General features: G+C 40.9%; 1 protein-coding gene across 1 annotated transcript in view; it reads left to right on the plus strand.

Moving 5' to 3' along the window:
* The first annotated feature begins 821 nt into the window (after positions 1–821).
* Positions 822–15,972, plus strand: part of CKAP5 (cytoskeleton associated protein 5) — a 102,855-nt gene continuing 87,704 nt past the window's right edge. Inside the window, exon 1 of the mRNA XM_078058076.1 lies at positions 822–924. The gene's annotated coding sequence lies outside the window, so the exon portion shown is untranslated. The remainder of the gene's footprint in view (positions 925–15,972) is intronic.

A 15,972-nucleotide genomic window follows, 5' to 3' on the forward strand; every position in this document is an offset into this window, starting at 1 on the left:
CACAGCGAGAGAGGGAACACAAGCAGGGGGAATGGGAGAGGGAGAAGCAGGCTTCCCGCGGAGCAGGGAGCCCGATGTGGGGCTCGATCCCAGGACCCTGGGATCATGACCTGAGCCGAAGGCAGACGCTTAACGACTGAGCCACCCAGGCGCCCCCACCCCCTCTTTTTTAAAAGGTTTTATTTTCAGAGCTAAACAAGACTTTTAGAAATCATATTAACCAAGCCTGTCGTTTCTATAAATAACAGGAGTATTAAGCATTTGCAGAATGCTTACTGTTCAAAGGCCTTTCCTAGACATTAAATTAGTTATACTAAATCCTCACGTTAAGCTTATAAGAGAAACATGGTTATCCTGGTTTGAGGAAACTAAGCTACAAATGATTTACTGAGGAAAGTGGTTTACTTAGAGCGGGTCCAAGACCAGAATCCAGCATCCTGGCTCCATTCATTGCTCCTTCTACGATATCCCAGCTGCTTCTTCTTTCCCTCACGCACTTAGCTGCACAATCAATATTTGGTGAATGAAATGACTTTTTAAAAAAATTGCCAGGTGTTGACAGTAGCTTGAATAGCCAAAATTAAATAAAGGAAACATGCTGGTGGCCGGGGATGCACAGCTCTCTACACATCTTTCGCCCTTCTTTGGGGGGCGGGGGGGGGGGGAAGCGCTGTCGGCAGCTTTTGCTACAGCGACCCTGTCCCCACCCGATCAGGCCGCGCCGGGTCCGAAGGAAGCACGGCTGCGCGCGGCCCCTTTAAAGCTGCGGGCGGCGCGTGCCCACAGTCCTTTCAAATGGACCAATAAACGGGCGATGGGCGGTCCGTCGAGAGCCAATAAACAACGAGGACACTGCGGGGTGTGCGGCGGCCCAAGCGGTTTCAAACGGCTTAGAGCAGGCCCCTCGGTTCTGACCCGGCGGAGGTGAGTGGCCGGTGGGCCCGACCCACCCACCTAGGCCGTCGGGTCCAGGCGTCGCGCGCGCCGGGTTGCCTTGAACCCCGGGCGGGGGGCCTCCGCGACGCGCCCCTCCCTCGCCGCACGAACCCGGCGGTCTGAGGTGGCGAAGCGGGGCGGAGGCCGGGGGACGCGCGGCTGGGAGGGCGGGGGGCGTGGGCGCTCGTGTGCTGCCGAGGCCGCGATCCGGCTGACTCGAGCGCGCCGCGGCGGGGCGCGGGCTGCAGCGTCGGGGGAATGCTGGCGGCGCAGGGCCGCGCCTGGCGGCTGTGGGTGTTCCGGGGCTGGGGCGGGGGCCCTGCGAGCGGGCCCTGCTACGGTGCCCTTCGCGTAATTGTCAAATGAATGAATGAGTGAATAAGAACCTAGGAGGGCTGTTGTGGTTGTGAAGGGCCCGGTCATCTCGGAGCGTGACAAGGACTGCGGTACCGGGGCCTGCCCGCGCACCTGTGTCCCTGCCGGCTTGCTGCGGTTTTTAACAATTCCGATCATACCGCTCCGCCCTCACGCCAGTCTTTCTCTATCAAAAGGTGTCAGTAGAGTTCAGGTATCTTTCCAGCTCTGAAGGTTTGGCGGACCTATACAGTAGCCACCAGTGCAGGTTAGCTTGAGCAGGCCTGCTTCTTTAAGGTTCGATAAGCTAGATTTTTTACTTTTTAGCCCTTACCACTCTTGGGCTGTTGAAATAGCTACCCTGCAATCGTGGTAACTGTCAGGCAGTTTTTAAATGCATCCTGTTTTGTTTCTGGGATAGAAAATGGTGAAAGCGATGTTGCCAGAGTGGCTACTGTGTGTTAGAAAATATATTCGTGTTGATGAATCCTAACAATGAGTTTTTCATTCAGCATCAATAGAGGGTAAAGTGGTTTTTGCAGAACTTGCCCCAAATTTATGCTTGGCTCTAATTCTCAAGGGGAACTAAGGCATCAAATCTTGGCCCAGAAATGCTGCCTGTCTTATTTTATGCATAATTATAGTAATTGAAAACTCATTTTTATAGAGGTGAACTCCTTCTTTCTCCATTTTCATCACCCTGAAAAGTCCTTCTTTGACCTAAAGAGCCAATATATTAAGCTAACAAATTTTTGAAACTTTTTAAGAAGTCTAAAAGATTTGGACTTTTCTGAAGTGACTGGATAAACTGTAATGTTGTTTTAATAAAATTTAATGATACAGAGGTGAAATCAATTTATTTTGCCAGCATAAATTAAACTTAGTTGGTCAACCGTGAGAAAAAAATCTTACACAAGTTTTCTAAGTCTGCTCACTGGAGCGCTGGCAAGTAGGGTTTCCCATAACAATATACCTTATACTTTATTACTTTCAACGTTTTGATCATCAGCTTTGAATTATGAACAGTAGTATAGCCTACAACTGACAGCTCAATTTTAGCAGCAGAGCTTTTTTTAATTTATTTTTTAATTAAAAACAATTTTTTTAAAGATTTTATTACTTATTTGAGAGAGAGAGAGCATGAGTGGGGAGAGGGACAGTGGGGGGAGTGGGGGGGAGAAACAGGCTCCCTGCTGAGCAGGGAGTCTGATGCGGGACTCCATCCCAAGACCCTGAGATCATGACTGAGTCAAAGGCAGATGCTTAACTGACTGAGCCACCCAGGCGCCCTGTAGCAGAGCTTTTTAATTGCAATAAATTTGAGTACCTTAATATTATGAACACTGTTTTAGATTTTGAGGAGGCAATTAGAAATAATAAAAACATCTTTAACAAGGCCTTAGGATATTGTTTAAAATCTTGATGTGGAATGAAAACTTTTTTCTTTATTTTGAAGTAAAACCAGGCTCTCTTATGCTTCTTGACTCAATGGAGTCTCATTCATTCATTCAACACAGACTGAGGTTGATGCCTACTGTGTGTTAATCACTGTTCTAGATTCTGGGAATATACCAGTGAACCAGAAAAAGACAAAGCTCCTGACCTAAGGGAGTTTGACAGTTTTATCTCTCAAACAATTTGCTACACTCAAACAGTTTGCTTTCTATAATCCCTCTGGCCCAGCTCTGGTCCTTGAAAAAAATAATACTCAAATACTTTATTAGCAGTAGCTAACATTTATTGAATAGTCACGGGGTGCCACATTTTATCTTTTTTAATCCTCACAGCTTTTTACAGATGAGAAACTGAGTCTTCGAAAGGTTATGCAACTTATTCAAGATCATACAACTAATAGAATCTGAATTTGAACCCAAGTTAGTCTGTCTTCAGGGCCTTTGCTTTTAACCTGTGGTTGTACTATATGAAGTAATGAGGTCTGTTAAGGAGAATTCAGGAGCACTTTCTCGGTAGAATACTTCCCCTCCCTTTTTTCTTAATACTTCTAGCAGAGCCATGAGAAAATATGATAGGCATGGTAGTTTTTAGAGGGAAGATGGGGCGGTTCAAAATACATTATTTACTGGACAGCTATGACTTTCGGGGAGATACTGGGGGAGCATAAAAGTGAGATCTTGATCTAATTACCATTGAAGGATTCCTGGTGAGCAATGTTGGGAGTGGTTTGAGATTCTTAAATGACTTGTATTCTTACCTCTGAAGTTCACTTATCTCATTCCTATCAGGGCGGTTGCCTTGTTTACATGAGATATCTCAAGCATGTTAAACTTACTCTTTTTGGCCTTTACATTTGTTGTTCTCTTTGTATACCAGCTCTGCTCAGGTCTCAACTCAAATGTCATCTTAAAGAGACATTTTTTATGCTTCCAATTAGAGTAGCCTTCTTGGCCACTTTTGCCTCACTTTCCTTTTTTATTCACTTCATAGCATTTATCACTATCCAGTAGGTCATTTATTGTTTGGTTGTGTATTGTCTGATTTTCTCACAGAAAAAGAATGCAGAGCACAGATTTTTTTTCCTTCTTCTACCTTTGAGGTTACTTCAATGCTCAAACAATGCTTGGAACAAAAAAGGTAGTCAAAAAATATTTGTTGAACAAAATTGGCCAAAACTGTCATAGTCTTTATGTGATAAAGTGATAAAGACAGTAAGTATATAACTAAAGCTGGCTGTGTTACTGTGTCTTTGGATGTGAGCCTTATTTCAACAGACTAATTTGGAAAGTCTTCAACTAAGAAAACTGGAAAAATGGTAGTTTTATGTTTGTGTCAACGGGAGGGAAGGTAGATTTGGCTTCCCCACTCCTGCCTTTGTTGTTGTTGTTATTATTTATTTTTTAAGATTTTATTTTATTAAGTAGGCTCCATGCCCAGTGTGGGAATCGAACTCACAGCCCTGAGATCAAGATTACATGCTCTACCGACTGAGCCAGCCAGGCGCCCCCCTCATCATTATTTATTTATTTATTTATTTGAGGGAAAGAGAGACAGGGCATATGTGCACGCTCACATGTGAGTGGTGGGGGACAGAGAAAGAATCCTAAGCAGGCTCCACACTCAGTGCGGAGCTTGCTGGGGCCTGTCATGGGGCTCCATCTCATGACCCTGAGATCATGAGCTGAGCCGAAATCAAGAGTTGGACGCTTAACCAACTGAGCCACCCAGGTGCCCCTGTTTTTTGTTTTGTTTTGTTTTTTTAATTTAAAAAGCTTTCTATGGAAGTTTTTAGGGGTATTGGTCAAGTATATTTTAGGGTGTCCCACTCCTGGAATTTATCTGATGTTTTTCTCATGATTAGACTGGGGTTATGGTTTTTGGGGATGATGATGACAGAAAGTGCCATTTTCATCATATCATGTAAAGGATACATACTATCAACATGATTTATGACTGTTGATACTGACTTTGATCACCTGGCTGAGGTAATGTTTGTCAGGTTACTCCTCTATAAAGTTAATTTTTTCCCCCCATTCCATACTGTCGTCTTTGGAAAAAAGTAACTGTGTTGCCTACATTTAAGGAATGAAGAGTTATGCTCCCTGTTCTTTGGGGTGGAGTATCTGCATAACTTATTTGGAATTCTTCTGCATGGGAAATTTGTCTTTCTTTCCTCATTTGTTAATTTAGTCAAGTATTATATTAGTATGGAATGAAGGATATCTATTTTATACTATGAGTTATATTCCAATACTACTTTTTTTTTATTGCTCAGATTGTTCCAGCTTTGTCCATTGGGAGCTCTTTCATTTGGCTCCTGTGCCCCCTTTAACATACTGACATCAGTGTGTATGTGTGTGTGTGTGTTTAATAATTATTTTTTAACACTCCCTTACTTTCTGGCACTACAAGATGATCCAGGCTCATCTCGTATATCTCTTGTCACAGTGCTAAAAATCAGCTATTTTTCCAAGGAGCTCTGCTTCCTTTTATTGGAGAATGATATAAGAAACCAAGATTTGGGCATGAAGTAGTCTCATTGCTGCTTTCTTTCTTTCTTTTTTTTTTAAGATTTTATTTATTTATTTGAGAGAGAGAGCACAAGCTGGGTGAAGAGCAGAGGGAGAAGCAGACTCTCTGCTGAGCGGGAAGCCCGATGTGGGACTCGATCCTGGGCCTCCAGGATCGGGACCTGAGCCGAAGGCAGATGCTTAACTGACTGAGCCACCCAGACGCCCTCATTGCTGCTTTCTTTTAAGCCCTCTCAACTAATGGAGCAGAGTTAGTTTTATACTAACTCTTGTATATAGACCTGTCTGTAAATATTTCTGTGTGTAATCATCTGTAACTATATTTATTAAGTTAAACATGAGTTCTTACTGATATCTCCAATTCTAGTCCATTACCACATAGACCATTCTAGCCTTCTCCCCTTGCTGATCTGTGAATTTCCATGTCAACAGTAGAAACCTGGCTTCCACCATCCATTTACTTAATTGTTCAATTCCAGTAAACATATATAGCAGCATCAGAGTTGTTAACCCATACTCTCATGGGAAACCACTTTATCAACAGAGTACAGTGCTTATGTACAGTTCCTTGTGCAGTTATTTTCTGTAATGTCCCTTCTTTTGAGTTTATCTAATATTTTTCTCATTATTAGACAAGAGTTACATGTTTTTGGAAAGAATGCCACAGAATACCGTCATTTCATATCAGGGGATATGTGACATCGACATGATATCACTGATGATGTTGATCTTTTTTTTTTTTTTTTAAAGATTTTATTTATTTATTTGAGAGAGAGAATGAGAGAGAGCACATGAGAGGGGGGAGGGTCAGAGGGAGAAGCAGACTCCCCGCCGAGCAGGGAGCCCGATGCGGGACTGGATCCAGGGACTCCAGGATCATGAACTGAGCTGAAGGCAGTCGCTCAACCAAATGAGCCACCCAGGCGCCCCCTGATGATGTTGATCTTGATCACCTGGTTAAGGTAGTGTTTGCCATGTTAATATGTGAGGTTACTATTTTTCCTTTTCTATACTGATTCTTTAGAAGTGAATCACTCTGTCTAGCCCACCCTCAAAGTGGTGGAGGGCTTAAGTACCACTTAAGAGTACCTACATTTATTATTTGGAATTTGGGAAGGAAGATTTGTCTCTTCTCCCCCATTTATTTCTTTATTCAACCATTTATCTATCAGTATATCTATTTTGTACTTTTAGTTATAATCTGATTCTGTGTTACTTATTTTTTTGCTCAGTTGTTCCAGCTTTGACCATTGGGAGATCTTTCATGTTGGCTCCTGTGTCCCTTTGACATGTCTCCGTCCTTTTTTTCTTTTTCAGCATTTCCTTACTTTCTAGTACTATAAGATGCCCCAGACACATTTTATATTTTCCCTGGCCCAACCCTAGAATCAACCAGTTCTCCAAGGAGCCTTGGTTCCTTTTACTGGACAGTGATTTATAGAAACCAAGATCTGGGTGCTCCGTGTGCTCATTGCTGGGAGTGTCATTATTTCTAGGCCCTCTCAGTGGACAGAGCTAAGTAATATATGTATGTATGCTAACTCATGTATATGCATATACATACAATTGTTTCTGTATCTTTCTGTCTGTATATTAAAGTAAATATGAATACATACAGTTCTCTCCAACTTTCAGAGGAAGCTTAGGTCCCAAACAGATGTCTTCTTTGTAACTTGCTTTTTACTGAGATCTAACTTTTTTCCCCCAATTAACACTTTTTAAGTGCCACAGAAAACATTGCTTTTCATGACCTGGTAACAGCAGTGGTTGACCTGAGATGTGATCTTTGTTTAGATGCATTCAAAGCATAAATTCTGACTCAGCTGGAATGATCATATATTTTTGGCATAGATACGGTGTCAGATAAGCCATGGTGACCTCATGTCTCTTGACCTTGTCTCTTCAAACATGATTTTTGTTATTTTATTAAGAGATAAGAGACCTACTTCTTTGATCTCTTAATTATATTTTTTAGAGATTTGTTATTAAATGATTTTTAGATCCTTTCTATAAAGATGAGAAAAAAATTGAGTAGTTTCAAGAATTTATTGAAATGAAATTCATTTGTTTAATGTAGATGCGTTTTTGCTTTTGTTTTTTCTTTTCATTTTTCAATCATAAGACTTGAAGTAGCATACTTCATCTGAAAGTCAGCTACCAGGAAGTAAACCAAAAAAGGCTTTTCAGCAGCCTAAGTAGGTATCACAAATTTTATTGGCTTCCCTCAAGTAGATCCTATTCTCTCTTAGGCACAGTTTCAGCTTGCTTGGTTCTTTAAATCAAGAGCTAAAACTTAAAAAGGCAGCACTATTACAAGCTAACTAAAAGTGTTAGCTTGATCAAAAGGGTTGAGGAAGAAAAGCTAAAATGTTAAAACATTAAAATTCAAAAAAGCCATATTAGAACCATTTAGATTTGGTGCAAGTGTCCCTCATAACTCTGTGGCAGTAGGGGATTATCCTGAAAAGTTTAAATGATTATTAGTATACTTTATTTAAGAAGACTGGGAGGCTTAGGTATTTTCTTAGATTTATATGAAAAAAAAGTTACATAAAATTGTTCCAAGGATTGACCTCTCCTATTTGGCTACTTTGGCTGTCTAGAACATCTTATTCCCTAATTGTTTTTTTTTTTTAATTTACAGTGTTGTTTTTTTGTTTTTGTTTTTTTAAGATATTTATTTATTTGACACAGAGAGACACAGCGAGAGAGAGAACACAAGCAGGGGGAGTGGGAGAGGGAGAAGCAAGTTTCCCACGGAGCAGGGAGCCCGATGTGGGGATCGATTCCAGGACCCTGGGATCATGACCTGAGCCAAAGGCAGATGCTTAACGACTGAGCCACCCAGGCGCCCCAAATGGCATTTACTTTTTAATTAATAGCAAATCTGCTTTCTATAGGATAAAAAGGAGATTATCTGTACACCCAAAGAAGCAGTTTGTTTTAAACCAGAGGAGACTTGCCTTTCTTGGTCCTAAGAGTGCTGTGCTAACTTAGGTAACTTAGGCCTTTCTTGGACCAGAGGACTGAAATACGGGTTAAAGTCTGAACTGAATCTAGAATCCCTGAATGACTGGGATGATGCTTATAACAACATAATAATGGTAACTACCATGCTTGAGTGTTTGGTAGTTGCCAGGCAATCTGCAGTACTCCTTCCTTACATAAAGTCACTGGGTTTGTGTAATATGGCCCTTTTTAGCCCCTGTTTGGCTACTTGAGTTACAATTCTGTTCTTTACTTTTGCTTAGCTCTTTTGGACTTCCACACACAAGCCTTAACATTCTCTATTATTCCCACTCATTATGCCTTTGCCTGGCTAATCCCTATTAATTTCCTTTAGTTCTCAGCCTTAATTACAGGCATACCTCAGAGATACTGCAGGTTCAGTTACAGACCCCCTGAATAAAACGAATAGCACAGTAAAGTGAGTCAATTAAATTTTTTTTGGTTTCCCAGTGCATATAAAAATTATGTTTACACTACACTGTAGTCTGTTAAGTATGCAATAACATTATGTCTAAAAAAATGTGTATACCTTCATTAAAATATATTTTGGGGGACACCTGGGTGGGCTCAGTCAGTTGAGCATCTGCCTTCGGCTCAGGTCCTGGGATCAAGCCCTGCGTCGGGCTCCCTGCTCAGAGGGGAGCCTGCTTGTCCCTCTCCCTCTGCTGCTCCTCCTGCTTGTGCTCTGTCTCTCTCTATTAAATAAATAAATAAAAATCTTTAAAAAAATAATAAATAGGGGCTCCTGGGTGGCTCAGTCGTTGGGCATCTGCCTTTGGCTCAGGTCATGATCCCGGGGTCCTGGGATTGAGCCCTGCATTGGGCTCCCTGCTCAGTGGGAAGCCTGCTTCTCCCTCTCCCACTCCCTCTGCTTGTGTTCCCTCTCTCGCTGTCTCTCTCTGTCAAATAAATAAATAAAATCTTTAAAAAATAATAATAAATAAAGTAAAATATATTGTGAGGCGCCTGGGTGGCTCAGTCAGTTAAGCATCTGACTCTTGATTTTGGCTCAGGTCATGATCTCAAGGGTCGTGAGATTGAGTGCCACATCAGGCTCTGTGCTGGGCATGGAGCCTGCTTAAGATCCCCATCCCGCTTGCTTGTGCATGCTCGCTATCTCTCAAAAAAAAAAAAAAAATGAGATACAGATATATACACATCATGTATATATAAATGCTAACCATCACCTGAGCTTTCAGCAGTTTGTAATCTTTTTGCTGGTGGAAGGTCTTGCCTTGATGTTGATGGCTGCTGGTGGTTGCTGAAGGTGGGAGTGGCTGTAGCAATTTGTTAAAGTAAGACACCAGTGATGGGTATTAAAGAGGGCACGTACTGCATGGAGCACTGGGTGTTATATGCAAACAATGAATCATGGAACACTACATCAAAAACTAATGATGTAATGTATGGTGATTAACATAATAAAAAAAAATAAGACACCAGTGAAGTTTGCTGCATCAGTGGACTCTTCCTTTCACAAACAATTTCTCTGTAGTATGTGATACTGTCTGATAGCATTTACCCATAGTAGAACTTCTTTCAAAATTGGAGTCATCCTCTCAAATCCTGCTGCTGCTTTTTTTTTAAAAAAAGATTTTATTAGTCAGAACACAAGCAGGGGTGAGTGGCAGGCAGAGGGAGAAGCAGGCTCCATGCTGAGCAAAGACCCTGGGATCATGACCTGAGCCGAAGGCAGACTCTTAACCAACTGAGCCACCCAGGCGTCCCCCTGCTGCTGCCTTATCAACTAAGTTTATGTGATATTTCAAATCCTGTGTTGTCATTTCAATAGTCTTCACAGCATCTTCACCAGGAGTAGATTCTATCTCAAGAAACCACTTTCTTTGCATATCGGTAAGCAGCAGTTCCTCATCCATTAAAGTTTTATCATGAGATTGCAACAATTCAGTCACATCTTCAGGCTCCACTTCAGATTCTAGTTCTCTTGCTATTTCCACCACATCTGCAATTACTTCCTCCAGTGAAGTCTAGAACCCCTCAAAGTCCTCCACGAGAGTTGGAATCAGCTTCTTCCATACTCCTGTTAATGTTGATATTTTGGCCTCTTCCCATAAATCATGAATGTTCTTAATAGCATTTAGAATGGTGAATCCTTTCCAGATGGTTTTCAGTTTACTTTGCCCAGGACCATCAGAGGAATCTCTGTGGCAGCTACAGTCTTATGGAATGTATTTTATAAATAATAAGGTTTAAAAGTCAGAGTCATTCCTTGATCCATGGGCTGCAGAATGAATGTTGTGTTCGCAGGTGTGAAAACAACATTAATCTTCCACGTCTCCATCAGAGCTCAACTTGGGTGACTAGGTGCATTGTCAATGAGCAGTAATATTTTGAAGATTTTATTTATTTATTTGACAGAGAGAGCACAAGTAGGCAGAGGGAAAGAGAGAAGCAGGCTCCCTGCTGAACAGAGAGCCTGATGCAGGGCTCGATCCCAGGACCCTGGGATCGAAGGCAGATGCTTAACTGACTGAGCAACCCAGGCGCCCCTGAGCAGTAATATTTTGAAATGAATGTTTTTGTTTTTTTTTTCTGAGCAGCATGTCTCAACAGTGGGCTTAAAATATTCAGTAAACTGTGTTTTAAACAGATATGCTGTCATCCAGGCCTTGTTTGGTTTATAAAGCACAGGCAGAGTAGATTTAGCATAATTCTTAAGGGCCCTAGTATTTTCAGAATGGTAAATATACATTGGCTTTAACTTAAAGTCACCTGCTACATTAGCCCCTAACAGGAGAGTCAGCCTGTCCTTTGAAGCCAGGCATTGATTTCTCTCTAGCTATGAAAGCCATATAGAAGGCTTCATTCTCACTGGAAATCTGTTGTTTAGTGAGGCCACCTTCATTGATATCTTAGCTAGATCTTTTGGATAACTTGCTGCAGCTTCTTCATCAGCACTTGCTGCTTCACTTTGCACTTTGATGTTACGGAGATTACTGTCCTTAAGCCTCATGAACCAGCCTCTGCTGGCTTCAGACTTTTCTGCAGGTTTACCTCTCTTCTGTCTTCATAGCATTAATTGAAGAGACTCAGGGCCTTGCTCTCAATTAGGCTTTGGCTTAAGAGAATGTTGTAGCTGGTTTGATCTTGTATCCAGACACTTAAAACTTTCTTCATATCAGCAGTAAGGCTGTTCGCTTTCTTACCATTTATGCATTCACTAGCATACCACTTTTAATTTTTTTTCAAGAATTTTTCCTTTGCATTCACAACTTGGCTAACTGGTGTAAGAGGTCTAGCTTTTAGGTTATCTTGGCTTTGGACATGCCTTCCCCACTAAGCTTAATCATTTCTAGCTTTTGATTTAAAGTGAGGAACGTGGGACACCTGGCTGGCTCAGTCAGTAGAGCATGCAGCTCTTGATCTCAGGGTTGTGAGTTTGAGCCCCACATTGGGCATACTTAAAAAATAAATAAGTAAAATATTAAAGTGAGAAACATGCAAGCCTTTTTTTCACTTAACATTTACAGGTCATTGTAGGGTTGTTAATTGGCCTAATTTCAATATTGTTGTGTCTCAGAGAGCAGGGAGGCCTCAGGAGACAGAATAGGGAGGCTTGAAAGGCTAGTTGGTGGAGCAGTCAGAACCCAACAGCCTTTATCCATTAAGTTTGCTGTCTTGTATGGGTATGGTTCATGGTGCCCCAAAACAATTACAAAAGTAACATCAAAGATCACCAATCAAAAAAAAAAAAATATTACTGATCACAGATCACCATAACAAATAAAATAATAATGAAAAATGTCCATGTCCAAAATGTGACACAAAGTGAGTAAATGCTGTTGGGAAAATGGTGCCCATTGACTTTTTGATGCGGGGTTGTCACAAACCTTCAATTTGTAAAAACCACAATATCTGGAAAGTGCAATAAAGTGAGGTATGCCGGTATCAGTTTCTCGGGGAGACCTTCCCTGACCCCTGAGTCTGGATTAGGTGCCTCATAGTAGCTGGCCCCTGACCCCTGGGCTACTATATTGTACAACCTATACTTAGCACGTAGCTGAGTGCCTAACCGAGTAACCTCACGTGATCCAACAAGCAAATGTACTTGTGGGGCAGGGGGATAACATGGATGTTGGGATTCTTAACATGAATAAGGCAAAATCTCATTTGAATTTTGCAACATTTCGTTGAATTACTCTAGGCAAGTTGCTTAATCTCCATGCCTCAGTTTCCTTGTCTGTGAAATGGAGGTGATAATATCAACTTCAGAGTTATAAGAATTTAAATGAGTCCGTACATGTGAAGTGCTTAGAATAGTGCCTGGCACATAGGGAATGCTCCAGAAGTGTGTATTAAATAAAGAACCACATGATGATCGTACTGTTAGGACAGATGATGAAACTGAGGCTCAGCTAGAGTGTGACAAAGCAAGTTTTAGAACTCAGATCTATCTCCAGAGCCCACGATGACAGGTTTAGATTGAATTTAATCTTGACTGGAGCTCTCTACAATCAGACTTATTGCAAACAACTGTTCTACTGCCATGGCTTTGCCAAAGTCAAAGATTCTAAAATTAAAATTACCCTCTTTCAATGGATTTTATAATAAAAAATGGATAACTAAGAAAACAGTGGCAAAACTTTTAAAATTTCAAAATCTGTTGCTGAGTGATTTCTCACTTTGAAAAGGGGCTTATTTCAGAATTCCATTAAATATATCCTATTTTTCTAACATGTTTGAAATACACATTCAACATACAAAATTTTATTTATAAATAACTCAAGGAACCACATTTATTATATATTTAAGACTTCTATGGTTTGATGAAATGGTGCTATTTTAGAAGTTATGTTAGAGTTCGAAGCACTCTGCTAGATGCTGGGGTAATAAATAAGATTCAGTTTCTTCTTTCAAAGGAGATATGGTGCCCAAAAAATGTTAAGGGGGAGAAGTGAGGCTTAGCTTATGGAATGAGTATAGACAGAACTAGCTTCAAGATTCCAAGCTGGAATTTTAAAGTTTTAGAGCTTTTAAAAACATTGAATGAAGCTTGTTTTTTTTTTTTTTTTTTTTTTTTTTTAAGAAAGGAAAGCCAAGAGGGTTACTGGGTGGCTCAGTTGGTTAAGCGTCCAATTCTTGGTTTTGGCTCAGGTCATGATCCAGGGCTGTGGGATCGAGCCCCATACTCAGTCCCTCTCCCTACCGCTCTGCTCTGACCCACCCCCCCCTTAAATAAATAAATAAAATCTTAAAAAAAAAAAAAAGAATGGCTAGGTATTAAAGTGAAAAAGTAAAAGTTCTTTAGTCAGCCCCTTAGACATACTTCTTAGAAGTAGCCATTGTTAACAGTTTTCTTTGGATCCTTCCAGAAAATTTGTATGTGATTTCAAATGTATACAAAGTTGTATTCGTTTTCTATGGCTTCTGTAACAAATTACCACAAATTTGGTGGCTTTAAACAACAGAAATTTGCTCTCTCACGGTTCTGGAAGCCAGAAGTCCAACAATTTAGGTCAGTCTTATGGGGGCTAAAACCAAGGCAGGGCCATGTTCCTCCCAGACACTCTCAGGAAGAATCCCTTCCTTGCCTCTTCTGGTGGCTGTTGGCATTCCTTAGTTTGTGTCAGATCACTTCAGCCTCTTCTAATTTTGCTCTTTTCTGCCTTTATGTGTCCTCTGTGTGTGTTAAATTTCCCTCTCTTTCCCTGTTAGAAGGATATATGTGATTGCATTTAGGGCCCGTTAACATAATCCAGGATAATCTCCCCATTTCAAGATCCTTTATTTAATCACATCTACAAAGACCCTTTTTCCAAATAAAGTGATATTTACAGGCTCTAGGGATTAAAATCTAGTGTCTTTGGGGGTAGTTATCAGCCTACTACCAATGTGTACGTCCCCCATATGGTTTTACTAAACACAAAAGTTAATTAGATTTCATATACTGTCTTCCAATTTTCTTTTTAAAACTTAGTATTTCTTCCACATTAATATTTAAATATTTACTTTAGTCTTCATCATCTTTTTTTAAATAGTTACAGAGCAGTTTATTGAATGGATGAATGTCTCACTTTTTCAAAAGTTGTAAAAATACACAACACACAAAACTTACTATTTTTTTTTTAAGATTTTGTTTATTTATTTATTTGACAGAGAGAGAGACACAACGAGAGAGGGAACACAAGCAGGGGCAGTGGGAGAGGGAGAAGCAGGCTCTCCGCTGAGCAGGGAGCCATTGCGGGGGCTCGATCCTAGGACCTTGGGATCATGACCTGAGCTGAAGGCAGACGCTTAACGACTGAGCCATCCAGGTGTCCCTAATTAAGTACATTTTAAATTAAGTACATTCACGTTGTTGTGAAACATCTCCAGAACTTTTTTTCATCTTGAAAATCTGAGTCTGTACATTCTCTTTCCCCCTTCTCCCAGCCCCTGATAACCATCATTCTACTTTTTTCTGTGAATTTTACTAGTTTAGATACCTCATATAAGTGGAATCATACAGTATTTGTCTTTTTGTGACTGGTTTATTTCATTTAGTGTAATGTTCTCAGAGTTCATCCATATTGTAGCAAGTAACAGGATTTCCTTCCTTTTTAATGTTTGTATTCCATTGTATGTATATACTACATTTTGTTTATCCATTCATTCTTCAGTAGACATTTGTGTTGCTTCTACTTCTTGGGTATTGTGAATATTGCTGCTTTGAATATGGGTGTATAAATCTTTTTGAGACCCAACTTTTAATTTTTTTGGATATGTGTATGTATGTATGTACATATGCATAGACATACTCAAAAGTGGGATTGCTGGATCACATAGTAATGTGGTATTCTATTTTTAATTTTTTTTTTTAAAGATTTTATTTATTTCACAGAGCAAGAGAGCACAAGAATGGGGAGCAGCAGAGGGAGTGGGAGAAGCAGGTACCCTGCTGAGCAGGGAGCCCGATATGGAGCTCCATCCCAGGACCCTGGGATCATGACCTGAGCCGAAGGCAGATGCTTAACCAACTGAGTCACCCAGGCGCCCCATTTTTAATTTTTTGACCAGAGTATCGTTTTCCATAGCAGTTGAACCATTTTACAGTCCTACCAATGGTGTGCAAGGGTTCCTATTTCTCTACATTCTTGCCAATATTTATTTTAGTTTTTTTATATAGTAATCATCTTAATGGGTATGAGTTGATAATCTCATTGTAGTTTTGATTTGTGTTTTTCTTTTTCTTTCTTTCTTTTTTTTTTTAAAGAGAGCATGCAGGCTTGCTAGCGGGGGGGGGGGTGGGGGGGGAAGGGCAGAGGGAGAGGAAGAGAGAATCTTTTTTTTTTTTTTTTTAAGATTTTTATTTATTTGCGAGAGAGACAATGAGAGACAGAGAGCATGAGAGGGAGGAGGGTCAGAGGGAGAAGCAGTCTCCCCGCTGAGCAGGGAGCCCGATGTGGGACTCAATCCCGGGACTCCAGGATCATGACCTGAGCCGAAGGCAGTCACCTAACCAACTGAGCCACCCAGGCGCCCCAGGAAGAGAGAATCTTAAGCAGGCTCCACACTGGGTGTGAGGCTTGATCTCATGATTCTGAGATCATGACTTGAGCAGAAATCAAGAGTTGGTCGCTTACCCGACTTAGCCATCCAGGCAACCCTCTTTTTATTTTATTATTATTATTATTATTATTATTTTTTTTTGGAGAGAGAGCATGCAGGAGCGGAGGAGGGGGGAGGG

Source organism: Halichoerus grypus, chromosome 11 (genome assembly GCF_964656455.1).
Source record: "Halichoerus grypus chromosome 11, mHalGry1.hap1.1, whole genome shotgun sequence".
In the NCBI taxonomy this organism is placed as follows: Eukaryota; Metazoa; Chordata; class Mammalia; order Carnivora; family Phocidae; genus Halichoerus; species Halichoerus grypus.